Genomic DNA, 24,918 nt, shown 5'->3' with positions numbered 1-24,918 from the left:
CCTAACTCTAACCTAAACTACCCATTGAACAACAGTATTATAGACAACTTTCACACATTCAAAATCCACATGCACAAACCTCCAGTCCTATTTCACAACTCATGACCATTCAAAGCACCAATATTGTCTACGCCATAACATGCACATTATGCCATAACATTTATATAGGAGAAACCGGTCACACAGTCTTGACACGCCTGAAACAGCACCTCTATACAATTGGAAAAAAACCTATTACAAACACACCTGGTCCAACATTTTCAAATCCACCCAACAACCTCCCTCCGCATTACCGGTCTGGAGATGAAATCCGCCTGGACCACAGGCCAGAGGAAAGCGGCCGAATCCAGGTGGATTCAAAACTTAATACTTTGGCTCCACTGGGTATCAGTACTAAGGAATAACAGAAAACACTAATAGTGGGAGGGGGTGGGGACCTAATTAAGAGGGCTGGAGGGGCCACTGGAACGGGGAGGAAGTTCAAATAATAAAAAAAGAAGCATTTGATTGCTGAACCTGGTGGTGTCTTGTTTTGTATTTTGTGCTGAATTTTATTATATTATACATTTTAACATGACAGGTGATCCCTTCATCTTATTTACCTGATTATTTATTCAACTATAAAAAATAAAAAAAACGTTATCTAATTTATCTGGTATGCATGTTTTAATGTGATTTTATATGAAATTTGGTTTAAGGTTAAAGCTTTTACTCCCAGGTTGTTTTTGGATGATTGTCCTCCTCCTACTTTTGAATTGTTGTGGGTGGCCCCTCGGAGCTCTCAGTCTCTCATGTCCTCCCACTTTCTCCGGACCGGTAAAAGGTGCAATAGGCCCGTGCAACCCAAGGTTTGACACCAATACAAACATAAACCCTCTTAAACCTAACTCTAACCTTAACCCTTACTCTAACCTTAACCCTAAACTTTATTCCAAACCTTACCCTGACTGTAACCTTAGCAAGCAGTTGCTTATCAACAGATAATTTGTTGACAGTATGACCATCTGTAAAGCCTCTACAGGTAGACTATGCAAGCTGTGCAAGCTGGTCAGGCCCCAGAACTGCAACCACCACTGGCTACTTTGTCTCCTCACCCTGTTCGACGCAACAGAGGCAAGGCAGTGCCACTCCTAGATATACCAAAGAGCCTTATGAAACCCTTTTAAAGTCAGAATAACACAATACAAAATAAACAAGGACAATTTATATGCAGGTGAAGGTGTTTGAATGTAATCATGTTGGCCATTTTGGATTAAGAATAACTTTATGGGCATGAGTGTTGTATAAAATTCATCTCCAAAATTATTATTTTCATTGATTTATCCTCCATCAAATGGTACTATGACAGCCATATTGGATGATGGAAGCCATATTGGATTTGAGGCAAAATCCACAGTGGCCCCAAAGATAATCTGTGATGGCCCCTGATTTAATTACAAGAGTAGGAGCTAAAGTAACAAAATCCTTCAAGGAACCATGGACCCCAAAAAATTCGAATTCCGACGTCTGAGCCCACTTGCATTCATCATTAACATTAATAGTTTACATTTCCTCTTATTGTATCTCTCTGTGTTTACAGGTTGTATTTCCAAAATGCATTATGATATCCTAATGCTGTTTGTGTATGTAGGACAGAAAACTACTTGTATTCCACATTTTTGGCCCAACTCCCTTCCAGCCAGGTATTATTCTGCACTTTCTGAGTTTAGGGGTGCGTCACAATATCTATAAACATAATCACTTTTGCAGTAAAATATTTGTGCACCCCCATTCAATTCATAAATGGGAGACATTGGGGATGGGGAAAAATCATAGTTGTGTTTTGTTCTACATCGAGGGGTATCTAAAAAAAAAATGGGGCCTTGCCCCTGGCCTAAATCAGGCCCCCAAGGACTGTAGTTTCCCATTCCTGGTGTACAGGTTGGTGCGCTCTGGGAGGATGAGAGCGGGGACTGTATGGCCTAATCCAAATTCCATGAACAAGGTTTTAAGGGTGCTGGCGGCATGCCCATCTCACTCCAGATCCGCTCTCCTCCCTGCAGTGCACCTTTCTCAACTGTATGCACTTTGATCAGCTTTCAAATAACAATATACAATCTTACTGTTTGATAGCATGTTGTGTGAGCAACACAGTGCTGAAGATGATGTTTAATGAGCTGTACAGAGCGCTTCAATTATTTATTGATTATTTAATATGGTGTTCACATAACCCTGTAGTAAATAAAAATAAAATATTTATATTGCAATCTGTCATCAATTCCATGCTCAACCCTGATATTCAGAACCTGTTTTGATAATGTTTAGTTGTATTTAGTTATTTATCCGAGGACCTCACCTCGTTAAACAAGGTGGCGTAACAGCTACAACCTTCTCCCTGTCATATCTTCTAATATAGAGTTCTGATGATCAGATATATTGGTATTAGCTTTTTACATGATAAATAAAATAACCTGTCGGGATCATGCAATTAAACCATCAATCAAAGTAGAAACGAATCAACCTGAGGCTCAAGGATATGTAGAATCAAAGAGATAACAAACATCTCGCTTTACCTCCCAAAACGAGCAAATTACTACATGTATAACTTCATTACATCTAATTTAGCATCTGGCCTGTGCAGAGATAATGGAACTGATTGGCTGGCAGTACATTTTGGTGGACAATTAGCTCTGGCCTTTTTTTGTATCAATTATGTGCACGGCGGTGATTGATTGCATTCCAAAGCCAATAAAGGCTAGTCTTCCTTGTTACTTTTGACTAATTAGCTGAAGTGTAGAGCGGGGAAGGGAGATACTCTGGCAGAGTAATTTAAGGTCATGCATTCTAAGGAGTCCTTGAGGAGCTTGGCAAGAGTATACAGCTTCTGACTGGTACACTCATTTGACCTCTCTTGGGCCCTTCTTCCAGTTGCATCTATTACTTTGCCTCCTATTTCATCATTCAGGAAGGCAGGCACCAGCGCTGGGAAAAGCGCGCTACCTCTAAGTTGTTGAGTGAGTTTGTGACCATGTGTTGAACTGGATTGTCCACTAAAGCCCCATGCAGACCAGGGACTTAATTTGCCAGGGCAAAGACTGTGGGAATACTAGCATGAATTACTGATGAGCCCTTAAGGTGATGTCCAAATAAACTACTACTCCTGTCACCCAGCAGACATATCAAGTGTATCTTATCCTCACTTGCACTGGCTAATGATGTATTTTTCATACTAGATGTTCTATGATTCTACATACCTGTTTGGATTTCTCAATGCTTTCAAAGTGTAAACGTTACTGAAGACTCCACATCGGCAGATTTTTCAGCTCAGGTATTCAAACCTTTCAAACCACTAGGCTATCTGCTGTCCCTAACCACTAATCAACCTTAACAAGGGCTCCAGGACCAGTGTATGCAAAATATCCCCATAACATCAAAGATCAACCACCATATTTTACAGTAGGTATCATTTCCATGTCATCTGACCATAGCACCGGTTCTAATCCAAGTGCCAATACTGTTTAGCAAACTTCCGGCATTTACTTTTGTTGAATGACATAGAGCTCTTTGGCCAAGCACACCAGTGGTGGGTTTGGCGTCGAAAGAAGGATGCAAAGAACCCCATACCTACTGTAAACTATGCTGGTGGATATTTGATGTTCTGGGGCTATTTTGCTTCCACTGGTCCTAGGGCCGTTAAGGTTAACGGCATCATGAACTTTACCCATTACCAGGACATTTTAACCAAAAACCTGGTTGCCTTTGCCAGGAGGCTGAAACGTGGCTGCAAGTGGATCTTCAAGCAAGACAATAACCCTAAGAACAAATCAAAATCCACATAGAAATGGTTAATTCACCACAACATTAACATTTTGCAATGACCAAATCAGTCTTCGGACTTGAACCCCATTGAAAACCTGTTGTTTAAATTGAAGAGGGCAGTCCATAAGAAGGATATCAAGGATCTGGAAAGATTGAGTATGGAGGAATGGTCTAAGATCCCTCCCAAAGTGTTCTCCAACCTCATATAGCTCAGTATTTGTATTAGTTTATTTTATAGTCTTTTTTGCACATCTTTATCAAGAGTGCCAATAATTTTGGATGTGACTGTACCTCCAGTTGTGTTCACGTTTTAATGATTTTGACACCATCCACTTTCTATGCATAATTGGAACACTATATTATGCCAGGCATGACATTGGCACAGCATGTAACATAGTGGTAACAAACGCTTTCTCACAAGGCAATCTGTGGTTCTGTATATCTGTGCTCATTGTAAACTGCATCCCAGAATAAGTTTAATTACTTTAACTATATAGAGTTTCAACTTATCTGTGAAGTTATTTCATATATGCTTCAGAACTCCAAAAAGATAGTGGCATACAGACACACAAACAGCTCTTTAATGCATCTCCTTATACTCCTCTTTTTATGTGGAGTGATTTAGCAATCTTCCAACAATAGTCTGAGGATGAAAAATACTCATTTCCATTTCATTAGAGTCATTTCTACATTTTTTAATAGTTTTGAAGAGACTTCTTTTGGTTAAATCAGTAATCATTCTCCAATCTGCCTCGATGAGAAAGATAAATCTAATTTGATAAGGAGGTAATGAAGCCTCACAGCTATTATCCTAGATAACCTATTTGTGTGACTGGTTGAGCAGTGATGGAAATTCTATTTAATATAGCTGGCTGATTTCTCTATTTTGATCACTGGAGAAAACTCTGAGATGATTGTCCTTTTTTTGCCCTAGCCAATTTACTTTGAACTCTCCAAGTTGCCGAGGATCATTACATTGAGGAGCTTCAAACACTCGCCTTTTATTTAATGATTCAAAGCTGGAGAAAGTCTAATCTTGTGCTAATAACCTGTGCACTGTGCATACACTATGCATACAAGTGCAGAAGACATTGGGAGAAATGGCCACATTCAGGCAGTTGTCCTTTAACAATAGTATACTCACTGGACAGCATTACAGAGTATTTCCTAGGCTTTTGGTGATGAGATTAAATAACATCTAATGTTATATGCCTGACATTGAAAAAGTACAATATACTATAATACTTATTCACCGCTCAGGGATTTCACCATTAGTCCAATGGTGTCACAATTGTCGTAGTGGAGAGAAGACCAAAATGCAGCGGGTATGTGGATACTCATTCTTTTAATGAAATTACTCAAAGCATCCACAGGAAAAAACAAACAATAACCGATACTCACGACCAAACAGTGTGGCAGGCTAAACCAGCAGTGCTCACAAACAATTACAGACAAACGCACCCTACTAATATAGGACTCCCAATCAAAGGCAACTCAACACACCTGCCTTCAATTGGGAGTCCAATCCCAATTAACTCTTCATAGAAAACAAACCTAGAACCTATACCCACAACTAACTAACTAAACCTAGAAATACATAAACACAGAGCAGTGCCCAAAACCCCCGGAATACATAAATAAAACAACCTACTACCTACACCCCGAACCATATAAAACAAATACCCTCTGCCACATCCTGACCAAACTACAACAACACATAACCCTTAACTGGTCAGGACGTGACAAATGGTGAATTTAAAACAGTTACAGAGTTTATTGGCTGTGATAGGAGAAAACTGAGGAAGGATCAACAACATTGTAGTTACTCCACAATACTAACTTAAATGACATAGTGAAAAGAAGGAAGCCTGTGCGGAATAAAAATCTTCCAAAACATGCATCCTGTTTGTAACAAGGCACTAAAGTAACACTGCAAAAAAATGTAGCAAATCAATTAACTTTTTGTACTGAATACAAAGTGTTATGTTTGGGGCAAATCCAATACAACACATTACTGAACACCACTCTCCATATTTTCAAGCATTGTGGTGGCTGCATCATGTTATGGGTATGCTTGTAATCATTAAGGACTGGGGAGTTTTTCATGATAAAAAAGAAACAAAATAGAGCTAAGCACATGCAAAATCCTATAGGAACACCTGGTTCCACCAGACACTTTTCATCACGACAATAACCTAAAACACAAGACCAAATCTCCACTGGAGTTGCTTACCAAGAAGACAATGACTGTTCCTGAGGGGTCGAGTTACAGGTTTGACTTAAATTGGCTTTAAAATCGATGGCAAGACTTAAATGGTTGTCTAGCAATGATCAACAACCAACGTAACAGCTTGAAGAATTTTGAAAATATTAATGGGAAAATATTGTACAATCCAGGTGTGCAAAGCTCTTAGAGACTTACCGAAAAAGACTCACAGCTGTAATTGCTGCCAAAGGTGATTCTAACATGTATTGACTCAAAATAAATAAAAACATGTTTTCACTTTGTCATTATGGGGTATTGTTTGTAGATGGGTAAGAAGAATAAAACTATTAAATCAATTTTGTATTCAGGCTGTAACACAGCAAACTGTGGAATAAGTCAAGGGGTGTGAGTACTTTCTGAAGGCACTGTATCAGTAACCTACTGTATGTCCCTCACCCAAAATAAATCTTTCCCATACTTGAATTGAAGTATCTGTTGTGGATAATGCATTGGGAAGAGGCAGTCTTAAGTCTATTAACCTTCTGAACTATTAACTGGACCTACATCGCTTTACATGCTCAGCAGCTTGCCCTTGTGTTATCATAGGTTGGCTATAAGTGTAGATTAGAAAAATGAATATGCCTTGTATGGCAACACAATAATCAGGTTGAAACAATAACTAATTAATCAAACCAATCTTTCCTTAACCTTCATTTTTGATAGATGAGATTTAATTGCATTAACTATATCACAATGCAGAACACCTATGATCATTCAATAACACACAAATCACTATTACAACCAGAGACCAATAAGTTTGGGCTTTGTAAAAACATTCAGTAGGCCTCTGGAAGAACATTGTTACCTTCATCGCTAAGATTGCTGCTCCATTTTCCCTTGTTAAATTAATAGGGTTGGCTATTAAATGTGACAAGATTAATTAAACAGACATAAATTAAAACATTAGGAATCCATCAAATAAAAGCCATAGCGCATAATTAACTAGAGGACTTCGATTGCATTCCATTTCACTGCACTCTGTTGGCAAGGAGAAAGTAGGTGAGCATACAGTAGCTCTTAAATTCCTGTTAGAGAGTTTATGGTTCTAGATTTTGCCTTTGGGCAGTCCCTAGCTCCTCAATCTGTCTTGGATTAATGTACCCAACTAACCCAAGTTACAAATATTACCAAAAAGTCCTAAGAAGCAAATTTTTCTAGGTTTTTCTAGGTTAAAAATAGCACAATACTACAAATCATGCGATAACACTAGGACGAAAAGAAAAGTCTGATTTGTGTATGTCTTCACACCCAGAGCTCATTCTTAGTGGAAGCCCGTTTGGCAGCAATTACAGCTGTAAATCATTTTGTTTACTAATAGTTTACTAATTAATAGAAATTAAATAACTAGAATATAGTTGCTGCACAAGTACCCCCCCCCCCCCCCCCCCCCCCCCCCCCGCCCGCTTTGTTTATGCTTAAATTAGATCAGGAGTAAAATGTGGCTTAACAAAAGAGATGTCACCATGGGGATATTGGTGATTTTGAAAACAGCTATAGTGTTCAATGGCTGTGATGGAAGAAAAGGATGGATAAACAACCTTCTAGTGACTCCAAAATGATAAACTAAATGACAGAGGGAAAAGAAGAATACAAATATACAGAATACAAATTCATCCTGTATGCAACAAGGCACTAAAGTTATACTGCAAAAAAACATGGCAAAGGAATAAACTTTTTGGCCTAAATGCAAAACCTTATGTTTGGAGCTAATCCAATACAACACCACTGAGTAACTGCTTCCTTCTTTTCAAGCATGGTGGTGGCTGCATCATGGTACGGGTATGCTTGACATTAGCAAAGACTAGGGAGTTTTTCAGGATAAAAAGAAACGGGATGGAGCTAAGCGGAGGCCAAATCCTAGATGAAAACCTAATTTAGTCTCCTTTCCACCAGACACTCAGATAGGAATTCACCTTTCAGCAGGACAATAACCTACAACACAAGGCCAAATGTACACTGGAGTTGCTTACCAAGAAGACAGTGAACATTCCTGAGTGGCCAAGTTACAGTTTTGACTCAAAACTACTTAAAAAAATCAATGGCAAGACTAGAAAATTGCTGTCTAGCCATAATCCCCAACCCATTGATAGTCTAATGCGCAAATATTGCACAATCCAGGTGTTTGTGGAGTCACGTACCCAAGAAGACTCACAGCTGTAATCACTTCCAAAGGTGTTCCTAACATGTATTTACTTAAGGGGGTAAATACTTATCTGATGAAGGTATATAAGTGTTTTATTCATTTTTTATAGTGAAAATGACAAATCCATTTTAATCCCACTTTGTAACACCGTATATATGATAAATTCTAACAGGGGTTAACACTTTCAGCATGATACACACTGTATCAATTGTTTTTTTTTTTTGGTTTTTTTAAAGTAGTACATTTGGTTAGGAATCATTTATGATTTCAAGGACAATTCCACCACTGTTCAACCTCATTCATTAGCTCCAGCACCAAACCAGTGTCTACATATGTGAAAACAGCACATTTCTATGATCTGTGTTTAAAAAGATAAGCGTCCTAAAAAATGCATCTTTGTGACACTCACAGGGTAGGATTAAAATAAAACAATTGGTGATTTTCAAAACCTGCAACAAGTTTCTAGCCAGAGGGAGGGTATTTTTGCTCCCCACATCACCTCGAATCTCATTGTTTGAAAATCACTTAAAATATTTTAACATTTGATGATGTATTATCAGGGAGAACTTTTTTATAAATGTGCCGTTTTTCACCTACTGTGTGTGGACACTGGTATTGTGCTGGAATTTAGACTGTGGATTGAGATTAGATCCCTCAGGAACATTCAACTTTTGGAAAGCCATTCTGGTGTGTCTTTTGCATACATTTAAAAAAAATGTTCCACTGAAAAATAAAACTCCCAGGTAGGGATGCAAAACTACAGGTAATTTACAAAGTTACTGTAATCTTCATTAAGTTTAGTAATTAACAATCTATGGCAATCTATCGTAACTTTGGTAATTTTTACTTGAATTGTTAAGCGGAGCGACACAGGGGAACCCAAGAGCAGACCCAGATGAGGAAACAGGGATGAATGAACCAAAATATTTATTGTTACATGAAGATATGGAGTGCAGATCCGGGGAAGCTCGGATGAGTTGCAGAAAAAAACGATGTGGAGACTGAGGTTAGTTAGCTAAGTAGAACAGGGTCCTGAGGGGAATCCAAGGTAGTGGTGGTAAGTAAAATCCAGAGCAAGGTAGTTGGGTGGTGAGATGTGAAACAGGAGCCAGAGACAGAGCGGTAACTGCAATTAGAGGATAAACCGTGTCAGGCAAGGAAACAGGCACAGCAGAGTAACAGGATGTTGCATAATCATAAATTGCTAGACTCATGAAGTGACTGAGCAGAGATTACAATCTGGCAGAGTGGAAGTGACAGGACTGAGTATTTGAAGAAGTCTTGATTATGGAACGAGTTGCAGCTGGTAAGGATCTGCTCTGACTCCAGCACACCTGTCTCCAACCACACAATCACACGGAGAGGGAGAGAGAGAGAATGTACAGGGGGAGTAAGTGCAGGTCAAGAAGACACCGGATGAACACCAGAGGGCGTAGCAGGAGCAGATGTGACGTGAATAACTTACAAAAAAATGTATTCATATATAGTATAATATTGTCCGTGACTTTCTAGTTCAAGAAAAAATTGCCTAATTAATGAAAAAAGCATCTAGTCAACAAAGGCATTATTTTCAATTAACTCTGCAACGCTGCCAACTATGGACTTTTCTTGACAAATGCTACCAGTTTGACGCCAAAACATTGGTAACACATATTGACATAGTACAATAAATAAAAGTGTGTAAAAAAAAGGATATTATGCTCAACCCCACATATTAACCAACTCAGTGGAGTGACCACCCTGAGATTGGAAGGTGGTGAATTCAATCCCTGGCCGAGTCATACCAAAAACTGTGAAAATGGGATCTGATGAGTCTCTACTTGGCACTCAGCATTTTAGGAGATTGGGGGTAAGGCCCTGCGAAAGACTAGCATCCTGTCCAGGGGATGTACTTGTACATCAAGCTGCTTCACACTACAGGACATAGGCTCCTGCCCTATTTTTTTAGTTTTATTTCACCTTTATTTAACCAGGTAGGCCAGTTGAGAACAAGTTCTCATTTACAACTGCGACCTGGCCAAGATAAATAAAAGCAGTGCGACAAAAACAACACAGGGTTGCACATAAACAAATGTACAGTCAAAACACAAAAGAAAAGAAAAGAAACATTTTAAAAAATCTATGTACAGTGTGTGCAAATGTAGAAGAGTAGGGAGGTAGGCAATAAATAGGCCCTAGAGGTGAAAATAATTACAATTTAGCATTAATACTGAAGTGATAGATGTGCAGATGATGATGTGCAAGTAGAGATACTGGGGTGCAAAAGAGCAAGAGGGTAAGTAATAATATGGGGATGAGGTAGTTGGGTGTGCTATTTACAGATTGTCTGTGTACAGGTACAGTGATCGGTAAGCTGCTCAGACAGCTGATGCTTAAAGTTAGAGCTGGAGATATAAGACTCCAGCTTCAAAGATTTTTGCAATTCGTTCCAGTCATTGGCAGCAGAGAACTGGAAGGAAAGACGGTCAAAGGAAGTGTTGGCTTTGGGGATGACCAGTGCAATATACCTGCTGGAGCGTGTGCTACGTGTGGGTGTTGCTATGGTGACCAGTGAACTGAGATAAGGCGGGGCTTTACCTAGCAAAGACTTATAGATGACTTGGAGCCAGTGGGTTTGGCGATGTAATGTGTAGTGAGGGCCAGCCAACGAGAGCATACAGGTCGCAGTGGTGGGTAGTATATGGGGCTTTATAATAAAATGGATAACACTGTGATAGACTACATCCAGTTTGCTGAGTAGAGTGTTGGGGCTATTTTGTAAATGACATCGCCAAAGTCAAGGATCGGTAGGATAGTCAGTTTTATGAGGGTATGTTTGGCGGCATGAGTGAAGGAGGCTTTGTTGCGAAATATGAAGCCGATTCTAGATTTAATTTTGGATTGGAGATGCTTAATGTGAGTCTGGAAGGAGAGTTTACAGTCTAACCAGACACCTAGGTATTTGTAGTTTTCCACATATTCTAGGTCAGAACCGTCCAGAGTAGGGATGCTAGTCGGGCGGCAGGGTGCGGGCAGCAATTGGTTGAAGAGCATGCACTTAGTTTTACTAGCATTTAAAAGCAGTTGGAGGCCAGGGTAAGGGGTGTTGTATGGTGTTGAAGCACGTTTGGAGGTTTGTTAGCACAGTGTCCAAAGAAGGGCCAGATGTACACTGTTCCAGCTTCACAAGCCAAGACTCGTGCAAGACTACTTACCACATATTAACTAAATTGATGGTTTATATTTAGGATAATGTTTTACAGCTTTGACATTCTATTTTTTATTTTAAAATCCTCTTATTTAATTATGTCATATATTTTACATGTGATAAGGCCACACAGAGGGCCAGAGATAATTTCAGACACCTTTGATAATCTGAAGTACCCAAAAGGACCACCAAATGTCTTGTGATAGATTACATACAATCATTGAATGATACCAATTCTGGTAGTTTACTTGTAAAATTCAAAAGTTTCCAGTAAAATACCTTCCTTTGCAACCCTAATCCCAGGGTTAGGTAATCAGAAAAATGAGGCAGGTTTTACTCTAACTTTTTCTGGACGTTGCTCCTTTCATATTTATTTTGATCCTGAAAAACTCCCAAGTCTCTACTGGTGTCAAACATACCCTTAACATTATGCTACCACCACATTACGTGAAAATAAGCGTTTCTCTCTGTGAGGTGTTGTATGTCTCAACTGTCTCAAGGCTTAAAATCCTTCTTTAACCTGTCTCCTCCCCTTCATCTACACTGATTGAAGTGGATTCAACAGCGTTCACCTGGATTCACCTGGTCAGTCTATGTCATGGAAAGAGCAGGTGTTCCTAATGTTTTGTACACTCAGTGTATGTTGCCCTAAGAGATGTTCAGAGTTGGCAGAATCTTATTCAAAATGATTTACAGCTGTAATTGCTGTCAAAGGTGCTTCCATCAAGTATGGTAACACTTTACTTGACACCCAGTGGCATAACACGTTATGAGATGGTCATAACCATGTCATAGTATGTCATAACAGCTTACATAACTTGACATAACTTGTCATAATATGGTCATAACACTCATGACACATATTCAGACCTGATGTGACATATATTGCATTATTTTATGGCTGGTTATGAAACGTACATAGGAGTGTCAAAACCCTCAAAAGCTACCAAACAAGGCAACACATTCCACTACACTATAGCCTACTATTTTAACATTTTCTGAAATTGACCATATTAAATTATCATTGTAATTGTGCACACATTGATCTCAGACATGCACCTACCCCAATGCTCTGTTTCTGATGACTGGGATGAATGCAGGAGCAGATTTTAGGAGCAGGAAAAGACACCCTCTTTGTGAATGATGACTGACATAAGGGCATGTACCTGATAGGCATACCTGGCTTATTTGGTTATGATGGTCATAATGCTTCTTGACAGTGTCATAAACTGCATTTTCTTAGTCCTAGAAAAGTGACACAGGATGGTCATAATGCTTCTTGACAGTGTCATAAAGTGCATCTTCTTAGTCCAAGTAAAGTAACACAGGATGGTCATAATGCTTTATGACAGTGTCATATAGTGTGTTTTCTACAAGTTATTTAAAATATGATTTTTTTAAAACGGTATAGCATTGATTACAACAACAAAGGACTTCAGAAACAAATGTTCAATTGAAAGCGAACTTCTTGCCAGTGAAAAAAACACATTTGAATAAATGTGGGTTTTGACACTTATGTAGGTGTCATAACCAGCCATAAAATAATGCAATATATGTCACAGCAGGTGTACATATGGGTCATGACAATGTTATAACCATATTATGACAGGTTATGACATATTATGACATGGTCATGTTCACCCATGACTGCGTGGCCATGCACGCCTCCAACTCCATCATCAAGTTTGCAGACGACACTACAGTGGTAGGCTTGATTACCAACAACGACGAGATGGCCTACAGGGAGGAGGTGAGGGCCCTCGGAGTGTGGTGTCAGGAAAATAACCTCACCCTCAATGTCAACAAAACAAAGGAGATGATCATGGACTTCAGGAAACAGCAGAGGGAGCAGCCCCCTATCCACATTGACGGGACAGTAGTGGAGATGGTGGAAAGTTAAGTTCCTCGGCGTACACATCACGGACAATCTGAAATGGTCCACCCACACAGACGGCGTGGTGAAGAAGGCGCAGCAGCGCCTCTTCAACCTCAGGAGGCTGAAGAAATTCGGCTTGTCACCAAAAACACTCACAAACTTTTACAGATGCACAATCGAGAGCATCCTGTCAGGCTGTATCACCGCCTGGTACGGCAGCTGCTCCGCCCATAACCGGAAGGCTCTCCAGAGGGTAGTGAGGTCTGCACAACGCATCACCGGGGGCAAACTACCTGCCCTCCATGACACCTACACCACCTGATGTCACAGGAAGGCCAAAAAGATCATCAAGGACAACAAGCACCCGAGCCACTGCCTGTTCACCCCGCTATCATCCAGAAGGCATTACAGGTCCATCAAAGCAGGGACTGAGAGACTGAAAAACAGCTTCTATCTCAAGGCCATCAGACTGTTAAACAGCCATCACTAACATTGAGTGGCTGCTGCCAACATACTGACTCAACTCCAGCCACTTTAATAATGGAAAAATTGATGTAATCAATTTATCACTAGCCACTTTATATTATATAATGTTTACTTAACCTACATTACTCATCTCTTATGTATATACTGTACTCTATACCATCTACTGCATCTTGCCATCTGATGTAATTAAATGTATCACTAGCCACTTTAAACAATGCCACTTTATATAATGTTTTCATACCCTACATTGCTCATCTCATATGTATATACTGTACGCTATAACATCTACTGCATCTTGCCATCTTCATGTAATGTATCAATAGCCACTTTAAACAATGTCACTTCGTATAAGGTTTCATACCCTGCATTGCTCATCTCATATGTATATACTGTACTCTACCATCTACTGCATCTTGCCTATGCCGTTCGGCCATCACTCATTTATATATTTTTATGTACATATTCGTATTCATTCCTTTAGACTTGTGTGTATAAGGTAGTTGTTGTTGAATTGTTAGGTTATATTACTTGTTAGATATTACTGCATGGTCAGAACTAGAAGCACAAGAATTTCACTACACTTGCATTAACACCTGCTTGTCACGGTTGTCGTCGCCGAAGGAGGACCAAAACGCAGCAGGTATGTGCAGGCTCATCTTGACTTTTATTAAGTATCAAAATGAACATCAAAATAACAAACCGAAATACGATCGACAAAAAAAACAGTCTGGTAAGGCACAAGGCTAAACACAGAACAATCACCCACACCTAACAAACACACCCTAATATATGGGACTCTCAATCAAAGGCAGATAGACAACACCTGCCTTCAACTGAGAGTCCCAACCCCAATTAACCAAACATAGAACACACTCACCAGACTACACATAGAAATACATAAACATAGACCATCAACCAAAAACCTGGAAATACTAAATCAAACACCCTTTAACCAAACACACCACCCTGAACCAGATAAAACAAATACCCTCTGCCACGTCCTGACCAAACTACAAAACAATTAACCTTATACTGGCCAGGACGTGACACCTGCTAACCATGTGTATGTGACAAATACATTTGATTTGATTTGGTTATGGCCGTGTCATAACGTGTTATGACGCTGGGTGTCAAGTAAAGTGTAACTGCATTTTTTTATACTTTTTCTTAACTTAAAAAATGTGGAGCAGGTTGTGTAGATCTATAGGGAAACAAATCTAATTTAACCCCTTTTACACTTAAGGCAGCAAAATGGGACAGCTGTGTAAGCTGTGTGTAGACTTTCACTAGGCAGAAAGTACAAAAACGATATATGGGCAAAATGTTTGGATAATAAAACCTGTTTGCTCTCTTGTCAATATTTATTCGCTCCAGCATCCTTGTCAATATGCATTTGTTCTTGGATCATTCTATATTAACGGCATGACATCAATAATGCTCCGTCCACACTAGAACAACAGACCCATGCAAATCAATCATGTGCACACCCGAATGATCAAAAGAAAAACTCCCGAGTATGGCCCAACTCCACACGTCTTAGGCCAGTAGGGGAGAGTAGGGTAAGTTGCAGTTTTCACATTCAGCATCACTCCGTCAAAAGGAAATATAGTATTCACTCTAACAAATATATCTACGTATATTTCAGGATGTTCTGTATCCCTGGAAATAATCAGAATTCATGTAAACATTACAGTTGAGAAAACATAGATGGTTCATGGGGTAAGTTGATGGGGTAAGTTGAGCCACAGGACCGGGTAAATTAAGCTGCCTGCACATTTCTGTACTGAATGAAATATTACCACTACCTTTTTAAAAACAAACACAATCACAATCGCTTTTTTGTAATTTTAAGCATCTTTTAATGCAGGCTTAACACCTAACAAACACTTGGTACTTTTTTAAACACTTTTAACATAGGCCAGGCCCTGTTGTTACCTCATATCCCAGCGATAATGCCTTTCATTATGCCTGGGAAGAAAACACTTCATTTTGGCTCAACTTACCCCAAGGCAAACATTTTGACTATATTAGCCCACACAGCTACAAGGATGCACTTTCATGCTGGCTTAAGGACCTCATATTGAAACTTATAGAGACCCCAACTGATGTATAGAATAATCCTTAAAGGATTTACTTTGGTTTAGATACAAGCATCATGAAACCTCTAACATAATACATTAATTTGAAAATCTGTTTTTTGTACCTAACTTGCTAACCACTTTTTCCATTTAGTTTCTTCCTTCACAGACTCCATGAATTGATGACCTCTTCCTAAATATTTGGTCAAATTATTAATTTTGTGTATGGTTTCCTAGAAACAAGGGTGGCTCAACTTACCCCTTGGCTCAACGTACCCCACTCTCCCCTACAGACCAGAGTTATAGTGGTATAGAGTGCAGCGCCACTGCCACCTTTATCATGCATGGGGTGCTGTCCTGAACAGACCACAGCACTGGCTTGGCAGCACTCTCCCGCCTCCACATTCCCTCAGCGTCTGTTTTTAATTAACTGCTTTACTGGAGTTTCTCCTCCACCTGCTCCTCCTCACTCTCCTCTCCTGCTGTCTAGCGTGCCACACCAGAGGCCTGCTCAAACCCATTCAGTCAACATTACTTTTATCAGGGAGCAGCTAGCCAGGCGGCTATCTGTGCAAAGAGAGAAATATTGACAGTGTCTGGCAGCCATCTTATTATCTCGCTGGTTGGCATTGACTGGTGGTGGCTTGAGAGAAGCTTTGCGTGGTGCCCATGTTTGTGAAGCTAACAAATCTGGAAGCGCTGTTGTTGGAGAAAGAAGTGGCGAATGCCTGCCACTGTCCATCACATTAGTGTGGCTGGCTCTGATAGCATGCAGGCAGGGCAAGATACAATGGGGATATTGAGCGGGACAAGATCACTGACTTCGCTCGGTCCCCAGCAGCAAAGCTAGGGGCTACCTTTTGATTAAGCACTGCCAGGGCCCGCATTTATAAGGCCAAAATGGAAACACCAAGTCATGTTTTTGTTAATCACACACAAAATGGCTGTAAGTGGCCAAATTAAGTAATACCAACATGCATTTTGCATCAGACAACCCAATGACAAACGTTATTAACTACTGTCAATCTTCATGATCTGATTTCAAAATGTCTATTGAACTGAGTGAGCCTCAGAGTGCTTTGTATGAGGTAAATGAAGTTAACCATACTGTCACAGCTCAGACATACTGAAGAGTTCAGCTTGGGTTCAGACCGCAAACCTCCCATCCTAAGGATACACTTCACCGATAGCACCAAGCTCATGACAATAGCAATAGTCATAATAAAGGCAGATTATTTACATTTTAGCCACAGAATCTGTCTAAACATAGCAATTAATATAGTGGGATGGCTGCAAATATTGGGCTACTCACTAATGCAGTAGATTAATCAAAAGTTTTTAGATGAAGTGCATGTTTTGAAATGTAAATGTTGCCAACACAAGAATCAAAGTCCTTTGTATCTTTAATGCAAGCAGAAATAAAAGCAACTAGGTTAGAATGTGACAATGCAATCTGAAGGCTCTCTTTTGAAGATATAAAATCAATGATATGATTCATATTTGTTCACAGTAAAAGTGTTTTGCCACATTTACATTGAACTGTTAAATGTCTCTGAGTGTCCGTGCGTACAAGACGGCGATGTGTATGGTAAATATGTGTTTGAAGATAGTAGACGCAGTTGAAAAGAAAAGTAGATCATCTTATTCACAGTCCCCTAATTGCTATTCATCCTAGCTGCCAGTCAGTATGACAAAGCAATTGGAGAGAGAAAAAATATCTGGCTTTTTTTGTAGATGGCTGAACAGAATTATTTTGAACTGACAACTTCAAAAGAGATCAAAGTGTATTCATTTTGGAGAGGCTTGAAAACAGAGGCAACTTCCCGGTTGCAGCACATAATTGAACTGAGAACGCAGTCACAAAAGATAGACGGGACTAATGTATAATAATGTATATGTTTTTATTTATTCATTTGTGTTTTATTATAGAAACATTTATTGTTGTCACAGTATTGTGATTCATGTTTCATGAATTCATGTTTCAAAGAATAGCAATAGAAAATAATGAAGAGATTAATAGATTGCAATGATTGGAGGAATAGATGCACACGACACCGTCAAGAGACTTAGTAGGTGTGCTACAACTGTCTACGCCACCTGCTAAGTAAAATGTAACATATTTTGTATTAGTGATGATGATAAGATGCTTTCCGACAACAAGTTTTGAAATGGGCATATACACTTACTATTATCATAACAAGTCGGCTAAGTAAAGAATCACCAGTCCACACTGCCCTCCATTTTCAGATGACATAAGATGCTTTTCATATGTTCACGTTTTGAAATTAGGATACTTACTGTCACCATAAGAGTAAATAATCACTAAAGAGTGAAAGCTCTGGCCTCTTTCCAGAAGCGGAATATTGATCTTCAAAAACCTGAACATGAAAACGCAGAATATTCTGTTGCTGGGGAAGGCTGGCTTTTTTTTATATGCATCCATTTATGAAATGCATTCTGAACATATTGACAACACAGGCAACATTTCCGCCACATCAAAGGACATCTCTTTTTGGGTACCAAATTACAGTGGGCCCCCACTTTTGTCCCGACTCCGCATTTGGAGGAGGAGGGGCTGTGATCATTCGGATAAACACATTCAGAGAAAGAGAGAAAGAAAAAAAATTGAGAAAGAAACAACTCTCACAAAGGAGCTATTAACATCACTGGAGATTTCCTCAGAGAAGATGTAAGCTAGACCACTACTTGTTTAATGTCAAGTGAAGGAGAGCCAGGTACATGGATGATTCCTGCTATTACCACGTTGTCATGCTTGATTTCAAATAACGTCAGCAGGTGCCTCAATAACAGGCAAAATCTATATGCCGTTTTCCTACTGTCAGTGGATTGAGGCGGAAACAGGAATGGGGGCTAAATAAGGGGGGGGGGGCTGTCAAGACACCAAGCACTCCTCGGATGGACCACTTACACATGACAGACTCCAATTGTCGTGGGATAAGGAAAACAACTTGTAGGTTTGGGAGAATGACATTACTTGGCACTAGAATAGACTGATGCTTGTTGTTGTTTTTGTTTCAGAAAGAGAACATTTTGCTTTTATCAGTTAGTGTGTGTTGATAGCAAACACCGCAGGTTTAAACACCATCATTACATTCTGGAAATAAAAATATGAGGATTATCTCTATTGATGAGAATCAATGAAGTTGTGTGATACTGAAACAATACCCTCTACTGAACATCTATTACACTACACTACTGTCTACACTATCGTTTTTAGACACTAGGGGCATTTTGGTCATGTAGTTTGTTTTCAAGTAATACCGTGTCCCTAATCATCCACTCTTTGTACTTTATCATCCTAAATTCATTATCTAGCAAAAATCAGTTTTTTTTTTTTTACTGTGTTCAGAAAGTTGCTGCCACACTCATCAACTCATTCAGCGTTTCACCAACTTAGTGAGGAAAGGCGGGAGAAAGATATACATAAAAATTATTTTTCATCAATGTCTCTTGGAAGTCAAATCAGTTAATTGGTGGTTTTCATGAATCATCTAATCTTTTAATGACAAAAGCAAGGTGTGCAGTACCGCTGAGCATCACCCCGGAGAGGTTCGATGTGGCCAGCTAGGAGGAAAGCTGTCTTCTGGACATGGCAGCATTCATTTGATATTTCAGAGAGCTTACCTCCGTTTCCATGAAAGCAAACTTCAGGTCTTCTCCGCTTGGCTAGCTTGGGGAAAGTCAGCCACACTAAGCCTTTTGATAGATGAAAGGAAGATCGTTTTTTTAGCTTGTTAGCTAGAGCTGTGGTGTGCACCACTTTTCTCATTAACTTTCTGTAGAGTTATTGGACAGCAAAATATCAGGGACAACTAGTCATATGGAATAGGTCAAGTAGTTTAGACCGCACACTACAGTTCACTACCACTTCCACACTCCATTCCCCCTAGGGGCAGCAGCAACCATGTCCAGATATGCTGAGCCTGGTTGATAAGAAGACAGGTGCTGCCAATTAAGTGATCGCCAGTCAGTTTCCCAGCTTGCAATCCCTGAGGCTGATTGTGTTGTTTGGTGACCATTCGTTTGGAGGCCTTTCGTTTGGTTTTTTTTGTCTTTAGTTTGGGCATGCCTTTGGTACACATTTATGTTTTGTCACCATCTGAACAAATAATAATGCGCTTAGACTTGCTGACCAAAAGGTAAATAGAGACAGAGTTGGCCCTGGACCAAGGTAAGGTCGCTGTCTCCCTGGGCATATGCACATTCAACACCTAAGACCTCCAAACATCACGAGTGCAACAAAAACAGTAGGCTAGTTATTGATTTCATAACACAAGGAAGAGGTGTCCCTGTCTTTTTCAGAGGATTCTACTGAGACTATGATGGTGCAACATAGAGAAAGCACAACACAATGGTCTAGAAATACCATTCTAACATCCGAGCCAGGTCACACCTAACATATGAGCTGCGCTGAGGCAGGTTTTTCACCTGCTATACAGGACAACATTTTGCAAGCACGAGTGTGAGACACTTTATCCTGTTGTTCTCAAGTGTGAACTGCGTGTCAAAATCTTGAAACGGCCAGTATGGTGCCTGTATAAAGCTAACAGGGTTGTGGAGTAACTGATTAGGCATAATCAATGACATGTAATCTGATTACAAAAAACAAACTAATCAATTACGTTGCCAGCTAAAATATTGTAATCAGATTACAGATACTTTTGAAAAAAGAGATACTTACTTCTCGGATTACTTTTAAATTCAGAAAGAATGTTTGCGGAAAAAAAGTATATTATGACACCTTTTCTTTTTTCTCAATGACATTCAATTCAGCATTGAAAAAAGGTGCAAGTTTAAGTTTGTTCCACCTGCGTGAATCTGACCACAAGTCACAGACCACTATGATTACACACCAAATGCGTTTGATGGACTCTTTCAGTCTTCTTCTAATGCCGCTTAATTAAGGGGAAAGTAATCCAAAAGTAACCGAAAGTAATCAGATTACATTACTTTGGGTAATCCCAAAGTTATTTTATTGATTACATTTTTGCACAGGTAACTATACTGTAAATGTACCGGATTACATTTAGAAAGTAACCTACCCAACCCTGACGCTACATCATGAAATGCTCCCATTCAAGACAATCTTCAGCCAACACCTTTTTAGTGACCGATACATTCATATTTTGTGGAGAAATCAAACTGTGATTCTAGGACCTAAATAGCCCTGCTTTCAATAGTATACATTTTAGGATACTGGAGGGGCAATACTCAATCATGACAATGGAATCACATATCAAGGTTCATTTGAGATTGAGGACTTCTGAAACAACTTATTCAGAAATGAAATGCATTCAGATGGAAATGAAAGATCCTCAAAAATGCGTCCCGTTTCACTTTTGCAACTATACCATGTGGGATAGCGCTCCGAGATCAAAACTATCTCAATGCACCACCTGTGGTTGGGTGAAAAGACACGGCCGTCTTAGAATACCCTGCACCTCCTTAATTGGCTCTAAGAGAAGTCGAGACTCCCAGTTTAGTGTAGCCTCAGTTCGCTGCCGTTGAGCCACCCTGTGTTACACACTCTTTCACCACTTCGGCCAGTCCTCCGACCCCTCCTGGCTGTCAGTATTTCATGTCTGGTAATCTGGCTGTCTGCAGCGTGGCCCGTTTGAAGAGACTGAGTGACGGCCTTCTTTCCTTCTCAAGGACTGACAGAGTGGTGGCGTCTCGAAAGCATTTCAGCAGGATAAATGCAAATCTAGCCGGATGCCTGCCTGCCTGGTTGTCTGCCTGTCTGTCTGCCATTGGAGTTTTCACTGTTGTTCTGGGGAAAAGTGGTTGCCTGGTTCCCTGGTTTTATTAAGTATAAATAGCTACTGGGATCATCTTTGTCTATTCATTCTGACACAAAGGAAGAGCTTGCACCAATTTGGATTATTTGTGTCCTTTAGCTCTACCTGGATACCCATTATGGGATTTGAATGTTTGAAGTCTTCGGTTTGTTTATAAGCCGCAACCAAAATAGTGCATAATTTGCATCTCCGAAATAACAAGTTAGACAAGTGTTTGGAAGCTGTTAATAATAGGATGTCTTGTTAATATAAAAATGTTATTATTTCTCCTCAAAATAGCAAACTCGTTAGATAGGTAAGAACCGAGTGTGACAGGAGTTGGTGCTGGTATTGCATCATCAAAACACTGCCAATGTCACTGTCAGAGAAGCAGACGGCTTTAACTCTCTACAAAATCAAAACACTTGACATAATGTTCTTTTCCCCCAAGACAGCTCTTGCATGTCCCCCATAGCTACTGCACTTTTTGACAATAATATACGTAGGGCCATTTCCTGACATCTCCTTGTTCCTAATCCAAATTGACAACAAGGCATATCTTCCCCGTCAGAGAAGCACGGAAGGGCAATTGAAGCAAGGATTCCCAGGCGTACGAGGGGAACAAAAAATAGGTTGAATCAGTGAGAAGGCTCTTTGGAATTCTGAGTTCCCTGTCATCGTTTGGTTTAAGCAGCTGCAATTTCCCGACCATCAATTATGTGTCTCATCCCTCAAAGCACCTGGAACTTGAATCCTTTTACTTTAAATATACTAAATATCCCTCCTCACCTTCTCATGCTGTGTTGAACCCACAAAGCTTCTGAAACAGCCTAGGACATTCACCTATAGTAGTGTGCTGGTTGAGTAGCATCTATTCTAAAATGTCACAAGGCAACATGTAGCAACACTCTCAAATCACTCTCCACATTATTAGTCTGCTAGAGGGGCTGTGCTCTCCAAAGCAGACTTCTTCCTTTTTCATGTTGTCTATAAAAAGAAATGATTTATATTTACTGGAAGCGATCCGCAGTCGGTACCTTGCCTTTGAATACGTGTTGCTGTGCACTGTCCCAGGGCTAGGCCTTGCATTTGCACTGTTGCTGCTGAATCATTACTGCGCACGGGTCGCTGAGCTTTCAGATGTGCAGGATGAAATTCTCTTGCCTGAATCACCTTCTCTTGCCTTGTCAGTAGCTGTTAATTTGAGATGATGGTCTTCTCTTGCATATTAAATTCTGTGAGGATGATCTCCCAATGAGTATGTATGCGGGGCATCTGCAATCTTTCATGCCGCCAAACTCTTCGAACCTGGCAACCTGTGCGAGAGGCAACCCTACCAATGTTGCGGCGTTAAATACTAGTACCATCAAAACTGCGTTGCTCACAAAACTGCTGCACACTGTACAGGTTGTTTTCAACAGATTAAGAAGAGTGATCTCTAGGTGAGAAAGACCGCGCATTATAATCTAAATGTGTTATTATTGTATTATTAAGACTGAGCGAGATGACAACCCATGCAGTTGGTTTGAAGTGGAAATGTGGAAAGCATTTGTCTTGTTAATGTGTCTCTAATGTAATGCTTGTACTGTTCTGCATATCCCTGTTGGCACCAAAACCTTCACCGTGAATAACCTCTAGATCGACCTACTGTACTACCTGGCACAGCCAGTCTTTTGGTCATCCATGCCCTATGAGTCATCATCTTCCATAATTTTCAGCTGATCACTATCATTGTACTGCAGTACCCCGGTCAGTAGCCAACTATATAAGTAATTATTGTACAGAGTAAATTGTGACTCCTATACTTTTCCTGACAGTGTGGAATGACTACAAGAATGGGATTTCAATAGCTTGATGTATTCAGTTGTGCGGCAAGTGGTGCTTGCATATCATCGGGAACATCCTGCCTTGTAGACCTACATTCTAAGTTCGCATGCCATAGTCATGTTGTTTATTAAGTCTTAGGTGGTAATCAATAAATCATCTACCGTACAGTCTGCACACAGATAAACCAACCTTATCCCGTTTACTATTGTTTTTCGCGGTCTGCACAGGCTCAGTTTCACATCAAATCAAATGTTATTAGTCACATGTGCCAAATACAACAGGTGTAGTAGACCTTGCAGTGAAATGCTTACCTACGAGCTCCTAACCAGCAGTTTAATCAAAAATATATATAAAATAGGAATAAGAATTAGAAATAAAAGTAACAAGTAATTAAACAGCAGCAGTAAAATAACAATAGCGAGACTAAATACAGGGGAGTACCGGTATAGAGTCAATGTGCGGCGGCACCGGCTAGTCGAGATAATTGAGGTAATATGTACATGTAAGTAGAGTTATTGAAGGGACAATGCATAGATGATAACAACAGAGAGTGGCAGCGGTGGGGGGGGGGGGTAATGCAAATAGTCTGGGTAGCCATTTGATTAGATGTTCAGGAGTCTATTTAGGAGCGTCTTGGACCTAGACTTAACGCTCAGGTACCACTTGGCGCTCCGGTAGCAGAGAGAACAGTCTATGACTAGGGTGGCTGGAGTCTTTCACAATTTTTAGGGCCTCCTCCGGCTGGTATAGAGGTCCTGAATGGCAGGAAGCTTTGTGATATACTGGGCTGTACGCACTACCCTCTGTAGTGCCAAGCAGTCGGAGGCCAAGCAGTTGCCATACCAGGCAGTGATGTAACCAGTCAGGATGCTCTCGATGGTGTAGCTGTAGAACCTTTTGAGGATCTGAGGACCCATGCCAAATCTTTTAATTCTCCTGAGGGGGAATAGGTTTAGGTTTGTCGTGCCCTCTTCACGACTGTCTTGGTGTGCTTGGACCATAATACAGCTGAGAACTCTCTAGGTAGATAGTTTGGTCTACAGCTTATCATGAGATACTCTACCTCAGTTGAGCAAAACCTCGAGACTTCCTTAGATATCGTGCACCAGCTGTTATTTACAAAAATATATAGTCCACCGCCCCTTGTCTTACCAGACGCCGCTGTTTTATCCTGCCGATACAGTGTATAACCAGCCAGCTGTATGTTGATAATGGCGTCGTTCAGCCACGATTCTGTGAAGCATAAGATATTACATTTACATTACATTTTACACTTTTGAATGTCCTTTTGGTATTTTAATCTTCCGCATTGGTCATCAATTTTATTTTCCAAAGATTGCACGTTTTCTAGCAGAATGGAAGGCAGTGGGGGTTTATTCGATTGCCTACAAATTCTCAGAAGGCAGCCCGCCCTCCGGCCCCTTTTTCTCCGCCTTCTCTTCACGCAAATGACGGGGAT

This window comes from Salmo trutta, chromosome 15 (assembly GCF_901001165.1).
Source record: "Salmo trutta chromosome 15, fSalTru1.1, whole genome shotgun sequence".
NCBI lineage: Eukaryota > Metazoa > Chordata > Actinopteri > Salmoniformes > Salmonidae > Salmo > Salmo trutta.
The sequence above is the reverse complement of the archived record's forward strand: the minus strand, read 5'-3'. Positions refer to the sequence as shown.